Raw genomic sequence first — 12,456 nt, 5'->3', positions numbered from 1 at the left:
TATCGATGCATTTATCATGAATTTAACCCAATTAACAATGTGTTCTTCAAAGTTAGTAACCCACTACCTCTACTCCAAGCATTCCGAAAAAAGACATTCAATATTTCATTACTCAGTTAATTGTTTGCAAACACATTTGAAACATGTTTAAGCAGATGATGCTGCGATAGGCTGAAAGAAGTTGCCTCACACCCATTTTTAATGATGTGGGATCTGTCCATACCCATAATGCACTGGGCTCCTGTCCAGGCAGGCAGACAAGCTTCTGTGATGTGGTTGCAGTGGGCACCATTCCTGCAATCACACATCTGGCCACAGTCAAGGCCGTAAAAACCGTCCGGGCATGTTGCAAGCCAAGATAAAACATCCTCTGGTTAGGACTGGATGCCTCACAAAAGAGAGGGAAAAGAAGCCAAGTTCCTCTAGCATGTCTACCACCTACCAGAAATAAAATATTAAACTGCACTCCGCTTCACTGTTCGTTTTGCGACGCGTCAGCATTCATTAAGTGATCTCATATCCCACATCTGCGGAGTGTCCACACCACATGAAAGCTGCAAGACAAAAGGCCAGCCCCTTCAGGGAGAGAGAGGTACCAGCAGTAATTGGAACACCTGCTGAGTCCACAGAGCTGTCGTCAGAGTCCAGGAACATGCCTCAAAACAAAGCCAGGTTACTGTTAAATGGCATCTGTTTCAGCTGTGCTGCACTCCAAACACCCAAATCTGTTTTCTATTTGTCTCAGATAGAATCTGGTGGCAAAAATGCTTTTTCAGTATCTTGCTGTAGACAGTACAGATTATGCAGAGTCTGCACAGGAGCCAGCACTGGCTGATGTTAATGTGAATTTTCTTCTAAATGATGAAGGTAAACATGTGGTTCTCACCAACTCACTCAGGGTGCTTGTTTTCATAAGTGATGAAAAAGATCTGAAATTCCAAGAGTGAAACAAAAATAGTGGTTAAAGTGTAGGAAAATATTGACCACATCCCTGTTTACAGTTGGGAATATAAAGTATAGACTCTTTCCGGTCTTTGGATGAGAGCGGTAATGGCCTTGATTTTGGTAGAGTGACCACAGAATGCAAAAGTCTGGCCCAAGACTTCTGTCTATGACAGGGCCTATGAAACATGTTGCTCCTCTCCCATACCGCATGCAGTCTGATTTGCATATGTAGCCCCTCTCTTTTCTCCAGAATCCCTTTGGATCTCTCTAGTAATGGCTAAAGGAAATAGTTTTTTTCTATTAAAAAGAAAGATGCTGCAATACTTCCAGCTGTTCCCACTACCGTGTGGCAGTAAAATGTATAATCCTTATGATTATGTACAGTGTATATGTGAATGTATGCATTCGTATGTGAATGTATGTATAATGATATGCCTTTATGCATATGTATATGTTCTCGTATATGTCCTTACATATTTGTCCTCTGGTTGGCTGACTGTCACCTGCAGCAAGTCTTTCAATAACATAAGTGGATTGGTGTAATATGGAGATGGTAAAGGTTACAATTCATCTAAGTATTTGAGTGACCCAGCTTTAGAACATAAGAACATAAGAACTATACAAACGAGAGGAGGCCATTCGGCCCATCGAGCTCGCTTGGGGAGAACTTAACTAATAGCTCAGAGTTGTTAAAATCTTATCTAGCTCTGATTTAAAGGAACCCAAGGATTCAGCTTGCACTACGTTATCAGGAAGACTATTCCATACTCTGACTACACGCTGTGTAAAGAAGTGCTTCCTTAAATCCAGTTTGAAATGTTCTCCCGCTAATTTCCACCTATGGCCACGAGTTCTTGTATTTGAACTAATGCTGAAGTAACTATTCGGTTGAACAGCATCCAAACCTGTTAGAATCTTATAGACCTGGATCATGTCCCCCCTCAGTCTCCTTTGCTTGAGGCTGAACAGATTTAGCTCAAATAACCTTTCCTCGTATGACATTCCTCTAAGACCAGGAATCATTCTTGTGGCCCTACGCTGCACCTTTTCTAAGGCCGCTATGTCCTTTTTAAGATATGGTGACCAAACCTGTACACAATATTCTAGGTGAGGTCTCACCAAGGAATTGTATAATCTTAGCATTACCTCCCTTGACTTAAACTCCACACACCTGGAGATGTACCCCAACATCCTATTGGCCTTTTTTATTGCTTCCCCACACTGGCGAGAATGAGACATGGAAGCATCAACATACACACCAAGGTCTTTCTCATAATCAGCTACCTTTATTTCAGTAGGTCCCATAAAATACCTGTACTTTATATTTCTGCTCCCTACATGGAGTACCTTACATTTGTCTATGTTAAATTTCATCTGCCAGGTGTCAGCCCAGTCACTAATTAAATTAAGATCCCGCTGTAGCTGCTGAGCCGCTAGTTCAGTATCTGCTACACCACCCACCTTGGTGTCATCTGCAAATTTCACCAGTTTACTGTATATATTGGTGTCTATATCATTTATGTAAATTAGGAACAAAAGTGGTCCTAAAATTGAACCCTGCGGTACCCCACTATGAACGCAGGCCCACTGTGACATCGAGCCTCTTATAACTACTCGCTGCTTCCTATCCGTTAACCAGTTATCAATCCAAGTCGCTACAGTTCCTAAAATACCTGTCGCTTTGAGTTTAAGTGAGAGCCTCTTGTGGGGAACAACATCAAAAGCCTTTTGGAAATCTAAATAGATGACATCATAGGCCTTCTTATCATCAACTTCCTGAGTAGCTTCCTCAAAAAACTCCAACAGATTTGTTAAACAGGATCTACCTCTCCTAAATCCATGCTGGCTATCCCTCAAAATGTTATTTGAGTCCAGGTAATCTACCATTTTCTCTTTGATTATAGCCTCCATAACTTTACCAGTTATACAAGTTAGACTGATTGGCCTATAGTTTGACAAATTACTTCTATCCCCTTTTTTGAAAATGGGCGTTATGTTGGCATGCTTCCAATCAGAAGGTACCACACCTTCAGATAAGGATTTTTGAAACAGTAATGTTAAGGGTCGGCAAATAATATCCCTCATCTCTTTTAACACTATAGGTAAGATGCCATCAGGGCCCTGTGATTTATTTATTTTGAGCTTAGCTAGGCTTTGCAAAACATCAGCTTCAGTTATATATATATTAGTTATAGACGATGTTGAATTAGTAATAAGAACTGGTAAGTTACTAGTGTCCTCGACAGTGAATACCCGTGCAAAACTATCATTGAACTCATTTACTATGTCAATGTCGTTTTCAATTATAAGACCCTTACTATCCTGCAGATTAGTAATTTCAGCTTTTAGAGCTCTTTTAGAGTTAAAATACTGGAAGAAACTTTTAACGTCATCCTTAGCCTTCAATGCGATCTTCCTTTCGACATTCCTTTTAGCTCGTCTAATGTCATTTTTTAATTCAGCCTGTAGATTTAGATACTCTTGCTTTATTATGTCATCATCAGTTATTTTCCATCTCTGGAACAAAGCCCTTTTCCTCCTTACTTTATACTTTATGTCCCTATTAAACCACCTAGGTTGCAATTTCCTAGATTTATTCTTGCTAGAAACAGGTATGAAGTCCTCTTGTACTTGCAATAATGTGCTTTTAAAAAATTCCCATGCCTCTTCAACAGTTTTGTTATTTAACTCCATCCAGTTCACGGTTTCTAGTTTTAATCTCATACAATTGAAGTTAGCCTTCCTAACATTATATATTTTTGATTTGGACTTTGCTCTTCGGGCACTAAACTTAACCTCAAATTTAACCATGTTATGATCGCTACTGTCAAGTGGTTCTAAAACATCTAATTTACCAATCCTGTCCTGGTTATTAGACAAAACAAGATCAAGAATGGCATCTCCCCTGGTAGGGGTGTTAACAAACTGAGTAAAAAAACAATCCTGTACTAATTCCACCATCTCAAGTTCATTTTCAGAAGAGCCAGCAACAATGTCCCACTGTATCCCCGGTAGATTAAAATCACCCATAACTACCACATCATTTTTATTGCTCATAATCCTAATATCACTGTATAACAATCTGCTTTCCTCAGCAGCTACATTGGGTGCTCTGTAACAAACACCGACAATTAGGCTATTTGAGTTTGTAGCATCTAATTTTACCCATATAGCTTCCGTACTTTTACTTATATCAGTAAGCTCCCTTGCCTGCAAGATTTCCTTTACATATACTGCAACACCACCTCCCTTCTTACCTATACGGTCTTTACGGAACAATGTGTAACCATCCATATTATATTCTTGTCCATCCTTATCACTCAACCACGTTTCAGTTATTGCTATAATATCATAAGAGTCCGATGAGATAAGAGCCTCTAAATCATGAATTTTATTCCTAATACTCCTGGCGTTTAAATACAGACAACAAAGGGTAGGCTTATTACAGTGCCTACTTATAATATGATTTTTTTGGGCTTTCCGTTTCCCCCCAGTTACATACTTAACTAACCTCCCTGCCCCCCCAGTCCCTAGTTTAAACATTCCTCAACTACTCTACAAATACGCCTTCCCAGTACACTGGTTCCCCTCCGGTTCAGATGCAACCCATCCGGCTTGAACAGGTCCCACCTGTTCCAGAAGGTCCTCCAGTGCCCCATAAACCTAAACCCCTCTTTCCTACACCATCCTTTTAGCCACGCATTTAATCTCCTTATCTCAGCTAACTTAGCCTCACTTGCGCGTGGCACGGGGAGTATTTCGGAAAATACCACCATGGACGTTCTGCTTCTAAGCTTATTGGCGACTTCTATAAATTTATCCTGCAGAACAGCCCTTCTACCCTTGCCTATGTCGTTGGTGCCAACATGCACCACGACAACTGGATCCACCCCAGCTGGGGCCAAAAGCTTGTCCACACGATCTGGAAGGTCTCCTACCTGGGCACCAGGCAGGCAAGACACCGTACGGGACCCTCTATCACGCGTGCACACATAACTGTCTACTCCCCTAATAATTGAATCCCCCACTACCACAACCTCCCTCTTTCTGGGGGGAGGGGGCTCCTCAGTGCCCAAGGGCCCACCTGCTTCCCCAGTCCCTTCCGGCTCTAAAGCTGGAAGCACCTGAAACCTGTTAGACACAGACACCTCAGGTGATGCCGCCTCTGTAACGTGTGTACGCCTTTTCCTGCGTCTACGACCTACGGTCACCCAGCTCTCTCGACCTCTCTGCTCTTCATTCTCCCTCCCCCCCGTTAGTGGCGTACACACCGTCTCCCTAAACGGCGTATCAACTAGCTCATCTAACTCACTGTTGCATTGGATGCGAGCCAGTTGCTCCTCAAGGTCGCGAACCTTGACCATGAGTGAGTCCACTAGCTTACATCGCTCGCAGATGAAGTCCGACTGGACACTAACGTCCAGAAGGGCAAACATCTTGCAAACGCAACACTGAGCTGGCCCCATAATTAACTAACTCACTATGACCCCGTACTCCCAGCCCAGTAAATTTATATAGTGTATTTAACTATAAAGATTAATTTGCGTAACAATAAATGCAGTAACGTGCGGAGTACACTAAAATAAGTTATTACTTGTGTTAAAACGGAACTTAATTATTATTTTATTAAAAATTTTAAACCTGATAAACTTACTACTACTTACCAGAAGAACTTCTGCCTGAACCAAGTATGAACTAAAAACAAGGCGAAATCGAAGTTGCTCTTGGGAGGTCGAAAAACCACAAAAACCCCCTCACAGCAGGCTACTGCCGGAGCGGGAAAAAAGTGGAAAATGTCCTCCCGGCCCCGACTGGCGACCGAGCAAAGCTCAGGAGCAACTGTCCTTTTCCGACGCTTGGTAGCGATACCGACGTTAGATGTTATTAGTTATAATCGCCCCGCGGGTGTTTGTTACGGAGTTTAAACGCGGACAGAAAAACGCCGCGCACGCGACACCCGCAGCTCTCTGTCGGTAATAATCGCGCTGTTGATTAACAGACAGGACAGACAAGCACTCACGCTGACCGAAATAAGAACAATAAATAGAAATAAACAGCCACCCACGTAAACAGGTAAAGCACACAAACACTCAAAACACTCCAAAAAACAATCCCAAACAATCGCTGCAGCTCAACACCACTCTCTCGCAGCAATCCCAGCAATCCTCGCAGCAATCCCAGCAATAGCTTTTTAGTAATCTATAAGCAGTAGATTTCATAGACTAATATCACTCTGCTGCATTTTACATATACAGAAGAAACATAAAGTACTATTACTTGGATATGTTATGTTGAATAATATTCTATTCTGTATTTATTTTTTCTTTTGTCAAATATAAATAATGTCTTAAAAGAAAAATTTAAGTGTAACTAAAATGACTTATGGCACTATATCAGTTAAGAAATACAGTGGTACCTCAGTTCACTCATTATAACTCTAATTTCTTAAAAGTCGAACCAACCAGTTCGAAAAAAAAAAAACACTAGCTGAATACATATATTTAGACAGTAAAAATACATTTAGTAATCATAGTAACAGTAATTATTGTATAATAAAATACATTTAAAAAGAAAGATTTCTTATTAATTATTTTAATATTAATAATAAACCATTAATACATTTAATTATAATAATATTGTCGTGCTGAGCGGGGACAGAATGGAGACAAATGTGCAGACGTCAGGGTATCGGGGAATACGGGGTTTAATTACAGGTAAGGCAGGCAAAACGCAGACTGACAATAAAACAACCAGGCTGGGAAAACAAACTGAAACGCGGACGAAATACAGAGGACTAATGACAACAACCAGAAACAGCTGATCACACTGGGATTCCACACGGGGTTAACGAGGGGCGTGGCACACGGAAGGAGCGGACGACCGAGGCAGGACACATTGGGCCTCATTCACCAACCGTTCTTACGAACAAATTTGTTCTTAAACCACACGTACACACTTTTTTACAAAGATTCTGACCAATTTATAATCCGCATGATCGCCGTTACTACCATGAAAATAATTTTTACACTTTAAAATTATTTTTTATATTTTACTTTTATAAATTATTTAAATACTATCATTTTATGAACTGTAGAATGAACAAAACTGCTATGACCAATTATGTTGAATAAACTATGATTACTCAAATGTGCGTACGAATGGTCTTGAGTGTGCGTAGATTCTGTTCTTAGCTAAGAACAAATTCAGATAAGGAAACATTGGTGAATGTCAGAATCTTTGTAAAAAAAAAAAAAAGTGCGTACGTGGGGTTTAAGAACAAATTTGTTCATAAGAACTGTTGCTGAAAGAGGCCCATTGTTTTTTTTAACTTTACACACTGTTGGATACATGTATTTTCTTACTTTACAAATTACTGTTTTGATAGATGTGCTTAGATGTGTTTAGTACAGTATATGCTCTTCTTGTTTTATCCTGTTCATTTTGTGTTTAAATGCTAAAAAAAACATATTTAGATGTAACTTTTTGGGGCCGGGAACCAATTAATTGGTTTTCCATTATTTCTTATGGGGAAAATTCGATCACAACTCGAACTTTTTAGGATTCGATCCGCAGTTCTGAATGCATTAAATTAGAGTTATGAGGTACCACTGTAATACCACAACCATTTAAATAATTCACTAAAAAGCTGATCAGTTCATCTAGTATGCATTTAAAATTACTTTCCCCAACATGTATTTATAATTCTTCAGTTCTGACTTCCTCATGTATATTAGAAGTTCTGCATTACAGAACTTAGCAAAGAACAAAGTAGCACAGTAAAACTGTAAAACGCTGTAAAGCTACAGTCTTTGCATAGCTACAGTCTTAGCATTGGCAACCATGTACCCTAAAACTCATTCAGGGTTACATTTAAACAATGTACTGTATATAATAAAAAATGTTCATAAAAGAGATTATAAATGAATAAATAATAAATCAATACAGCTTAAAATTTACATATGATGTTTTACAGTGGCATCTTATTTTTTAATCTGAAATGCCTTAACAGTGATAGCCTTAAAGTGCATGTCCATAGGCAAAAGCAATTCTTGAAATTGTCACTAGAGGGAATATAGGGTTAGAGTTTATATTCATCTCTTGGATCTCTGCAAATATTAGTCAAACCTTCTGATAAACACAATTATTTCATGCTGCATTATGGTACATATCATAGCTCAGGCAAGATGTGGCAATCTTATATTATCACCTGTAACTGTAAGGTTACTTTAAAACCAAATTCTTTCTTTAGTTAACGTAAGCAGTGCAAAGATCAGCATACCCTGGGGGTCTTGAGCATTAAGACCCAGGGTGTAGCTAGAAATTCTGAGCCCCCTGACAATATGTCAACTTGGAGCTCCTACTAGGGTCACCCTGATATATTTTGACAGGTGTGGGTGTGGCCTGACGGTAGACTTTCGGGCCTTCACGAAGTGCTGGACCTCCTGAATCTGTCAGGGTATCCATGCTCCTTTGACTGGCCACTCCTATTTTAGGAGTTCGTACATAAAAAGTAGATTCACAGGACAAATGCATCACCTAAAAGTTGTATAGTGGCTCATAAGCAGTTCTGCTTCCTCAGACTTCCAGGATTGGAGGGTAAAATATCTACGCATAGCTTTCTGTGTACGGTGACAGATGAAGCTCTAATGACTACGGTGCCAATGAATATACTGGCTTGGATTTAGATTGATAAATAAACACTGCTGATTAAAACAATAAAATGGTCCTATCTAAATCTATATATACTTATGAAAAAACAAAATTCATTTCCCAGAATGCTCTTCCTTCCCCATCCAAAGTCCACAAAAGTGTTATGCAACGTTTATGTAAATTAATACCCCTAGTTATAATATCAGAATATGAAAAAGAACTTTTGGATTGTCCCAATGGGCTTCAAACAATAAAACTAGTTTATAACCTTAACAAAATGCCTAAAATTAGCTAAATATTATTTACATGCTTAAATATATGTTAATAAATAAGGTGCACATAAATTAATTTTTATTTAGTGTAAACTAGTCACATCCTTCTCCCTATATATATCCTATTAGTACAAATTACATATGAACCTTCCACTTATTTACTTTTTCAATTTATTTTCTTTTTCGATTTAGTTTTCCAGCGTATATTGATGTAAACATAAAATGTAAACATAAAATAGGGGGGCGCTTATTCCAATGTAGCACCACTATAGTTTTCCTCTAGATGGCAGACTTTCCACAGAAACAGAAATGAAAATTCATATAATAGTGACTTTTTACTATAAATGGCAAATGCCCATTCTCCTCTATCTGCTAGGGCTGTGCAGCACTCAGAATTGAATTCAGAATGGCTCTAAAACTCCAATTCAATTTGTGAATTTGAACTGAATTTTAATTGCAGTTAGAAACAGAATATGCATCTATCCATCCATTAACTTCTGCTTGTCCGGGGTTCGGGTTGCGGGGATAGCAACTTCAGGAGAGATACCCAGACCTCCCTCTCCTCAGTTACCTCTACTAACTGTTTGGGGGGGATGCTGAGGCGTTCCCAGGCCAACTGAGAGATATAATCCCTCTAGCATGTCCTGGGTCTGCCCCGGAACCTCCTCCCTGTAGGACATGCACAGAAAACCTCTCCAGGAGGCATCCGCGCCAGGTGTCCCAACCACCTCAACTGGCTCCTTTTGACGTGGAGAAGCAGCGGAGAAACCTCATTTCGGCCACCTGTATCCGCGATCTCATTGTTTCGGTCATTACCCATAGCTCATGACCATAGGTGAGGGTAGGGACGAAGATGGACCAATAGACCGAGAGCTTTGCTTTCTGGCTCAGTTCTTTCTTAGCCACGACGAACCGGTTAAGTGACTGCAAAACTGCAGCTCCAATCCGTCTGGCCAGCTCTTGTTCTCGCCTACCCTCACTCGTGAACGAAACCCCGAAATACTTGAACTTCTCCATTTGAGGCAGTACCTCCTCCCTGACCTGAAGAGGGCAATCCACCCATTTCCGGTTGAGAACCATGGTCTCAGACTTGGAGGTGCTAATCCTCATCCCTGCCGCTTCGCACTAGGCTGCAAACCGCCCCAGAGCACGCTGGAGGTCCCCAGCAGATGAAGCCAACAGGATGGCATCAGTGACGCAATCCTGAGGCCAACAAACTGGGCACCCTGAACACCCTGGCTGTGCCTAGAAATCCTGTCCATAAATATTATAAACAGGACCGATGACAAAGGGCAGCCCTGGCAGAGCCCAACCCGCACTGGGTTTTGAATTTCTGATTTGGGGTTGTACATTTGAGTGCTTATAAGTTCAAAAACTGATCTCAAGAGCAAGACTGATCTCAAGTACTACAACACTACTTTTCACCACCTTGTCCATCTGATACCCCATGAACACTGACAAGAAAAGCTACTGCAGAGTCCTCACAAACACTAACACATATAAACACTTATACTACGGGACCGTTGAATGCTTGAATCTGATTGGCTGACGAACGTTCTGAGGTGTGCAATTATTTTCAGGGAAACGCACGGCGAACGTAGTTCCAGGCAGCTCTCTTGACCGCATTACAGTTCCATATCACTTCGCATAGTTAACTGTAATAACGGGAATTAGCATACAGTACCTATACAGCACACAGGACTAACAAAAACAACAACATGACAGACGATTTTCCGAAAGTAAATTTTAATATTTACGGTGAATATGAAACTTTCAACAACTGGGCTGCAGCAGTATTAGACAGTCCAGATGAAAAACAACATAAACGGAAGCGGACATCAAAGGCAGCCGGCAACAACAAAAGACATAAAACGATCAGCGAAGAACAGCTAGACATACTCGAGGGAGAAAAACACCAAAAAAACAACAGCTAATGACGTTTTGGAACTAGCAAAAGAGTCGTTGGATGAGATGCGGAAGAAATAATCCTACTCACAATAGCGATTTAAGTAGAAGAACCGGACGAATCCCTTGAAATATATCATCTGATCGATGTCTTGAGGTGTGGCAACCGTAGTATAAGCGGAATAATTGACTCCGGACCGTTGAATTATTAGAAAAATAATGCACACTCCGCTTCGCGTCGTGGCCACATCACCACCTCGGGTGTGCATTATTTTTCTAATAATTCAACGGCCCGTCGTCAATTATTCCTTACTTAAATATGCACAAACAATAAATGTGTTAATTACAGGGACTACATAAACCAAATGTATATTGAAAGAGTAATTTCCTTCACCCCTCCTAGCCAGCTGATCAAATGACACACATCCTGACCCCTGGTCCTTTGTACTTTTGTATTTATTGTCCTCACTTCTTTGTCCAGTAAAATTGAGTAATTAATAAAAGATACCTGATTCAACCATTTCCTCACCAGAAGTGATTTTTCTTTCACACCAGCACATATATAGGCTGTTGTACTGAAGGTACCCAGAGTTCACAGGGGAAAGCCACATAACACGAGGAGGACATGCAAGTGTTACAGACCAGAGGGGCTCAAACCCCCAACTTTTGAGGTGTGAGGAAAAAGTAGTACCCACTGAGCCACCTTGAAGTCCCACGTTCACATACAAAGGTAGAGCTGGACCCTCAAACACACAGATTTCACTGTTTTACCCTAGAATGAGGCTGGTTCTGTTGCACCTACTGTAGCAATGCTGCAAAGATACACATTGCAGCAACAACATAAAAATGAAACACAATGAAACAGAAAAATGCCTGATATGATGAGAATTCTCTCACTAAACCAGACTTCCTGAGTGACAGAAACACCTGCCTGCCTGTGCTTTGCAAGGAGCATCCCCACAGTCACATTCCTATTGACAGTCACCCCAAATTGTCCATCACCTCAAGCTGCCAAAAAATATACTGCAATAATACATTTTAAAAGTACTGTGGGGATCTGAACGGGCTGGTGGGAGTAGTCACATGGCACTGGTAATTACACCATATTGGTAACCTCACAAGCCAGGTCATATGATACACCAGGAAGTTATAAAAGGCTGCCAAGGTGGAATCTCATTCTCTTGCTGTTGTGTTTTACGACTGGACATGGAGGTGATTGCTAGCAGCGTGTAACTCTTCATGGAGGACAGAGGTGACTGTTTGGAATTTTATCATTTGACGTGATCCACTATGAGCTGCTGGGCTACAGACATCGAGGCTCTGCATTGGAACGCTTCCTCTTGGTGTTACTGTGCTGCGAGGGCATTAAGCATTCCAGCAAAGGACCAAACCAGCCACTGTTTTATGGTTATTTGATAGGGTTTTTGGTTTGTTTTTCTTTTATTAGTTGCCCTGGTTGCTGCTATAGGCTAAGTTGTAAGATAGTAACTTAGTATTGTACCTTGGGTGGTGGATACCGGTTGCTCCCCTCCCCTTATGTTTGTACATGAGATCTTTCTGTACAAGGTCGGATCCGCACAGGCTTTTGCTCTTCGCTGCTGGGGCACCACACTGAGTGGGCCACTGTATAATTGCGTGTCTGAAGTCTCACGTTGAGTTGTATATTGTAGTGGTATTTGTCTGT

General features: G+C 40.8%; 1 protein-coding gene across 2 annotated transcripts in view; it reads right to left on the bottom strand.

Moving 5' to 3' along the window:
- The window catches only part of egfem1 (EGF-like and EMI domain containing 1), an 86,741-nt gene that overhangs the window by 11,407 nt on the left and 62,878 nt on the right, over positions 1-12,456 (bottom strand). The window lies entirely within an intron of this gene.

Source organism: Paramormyrops kingsleyae, chromosome 17 (genome assembly GCF_048594095.1).
Source record: "Paramormyrops kingsleyae isolate MSU_618 chromosome 17, PKINGS_0.4, whole genome shotgun sequence".
NCBI lineage: Eukaryota > Metazoa > Chordata > Actinopteri > Osteoglossiformes > Mormyridae > Paramormyrops > Paramormyrops kingsleyae.
Note: the sequence above shows the minus strand (reverse complement) of the source record. Positions and strands in the feature narration are given on the sequence as shown.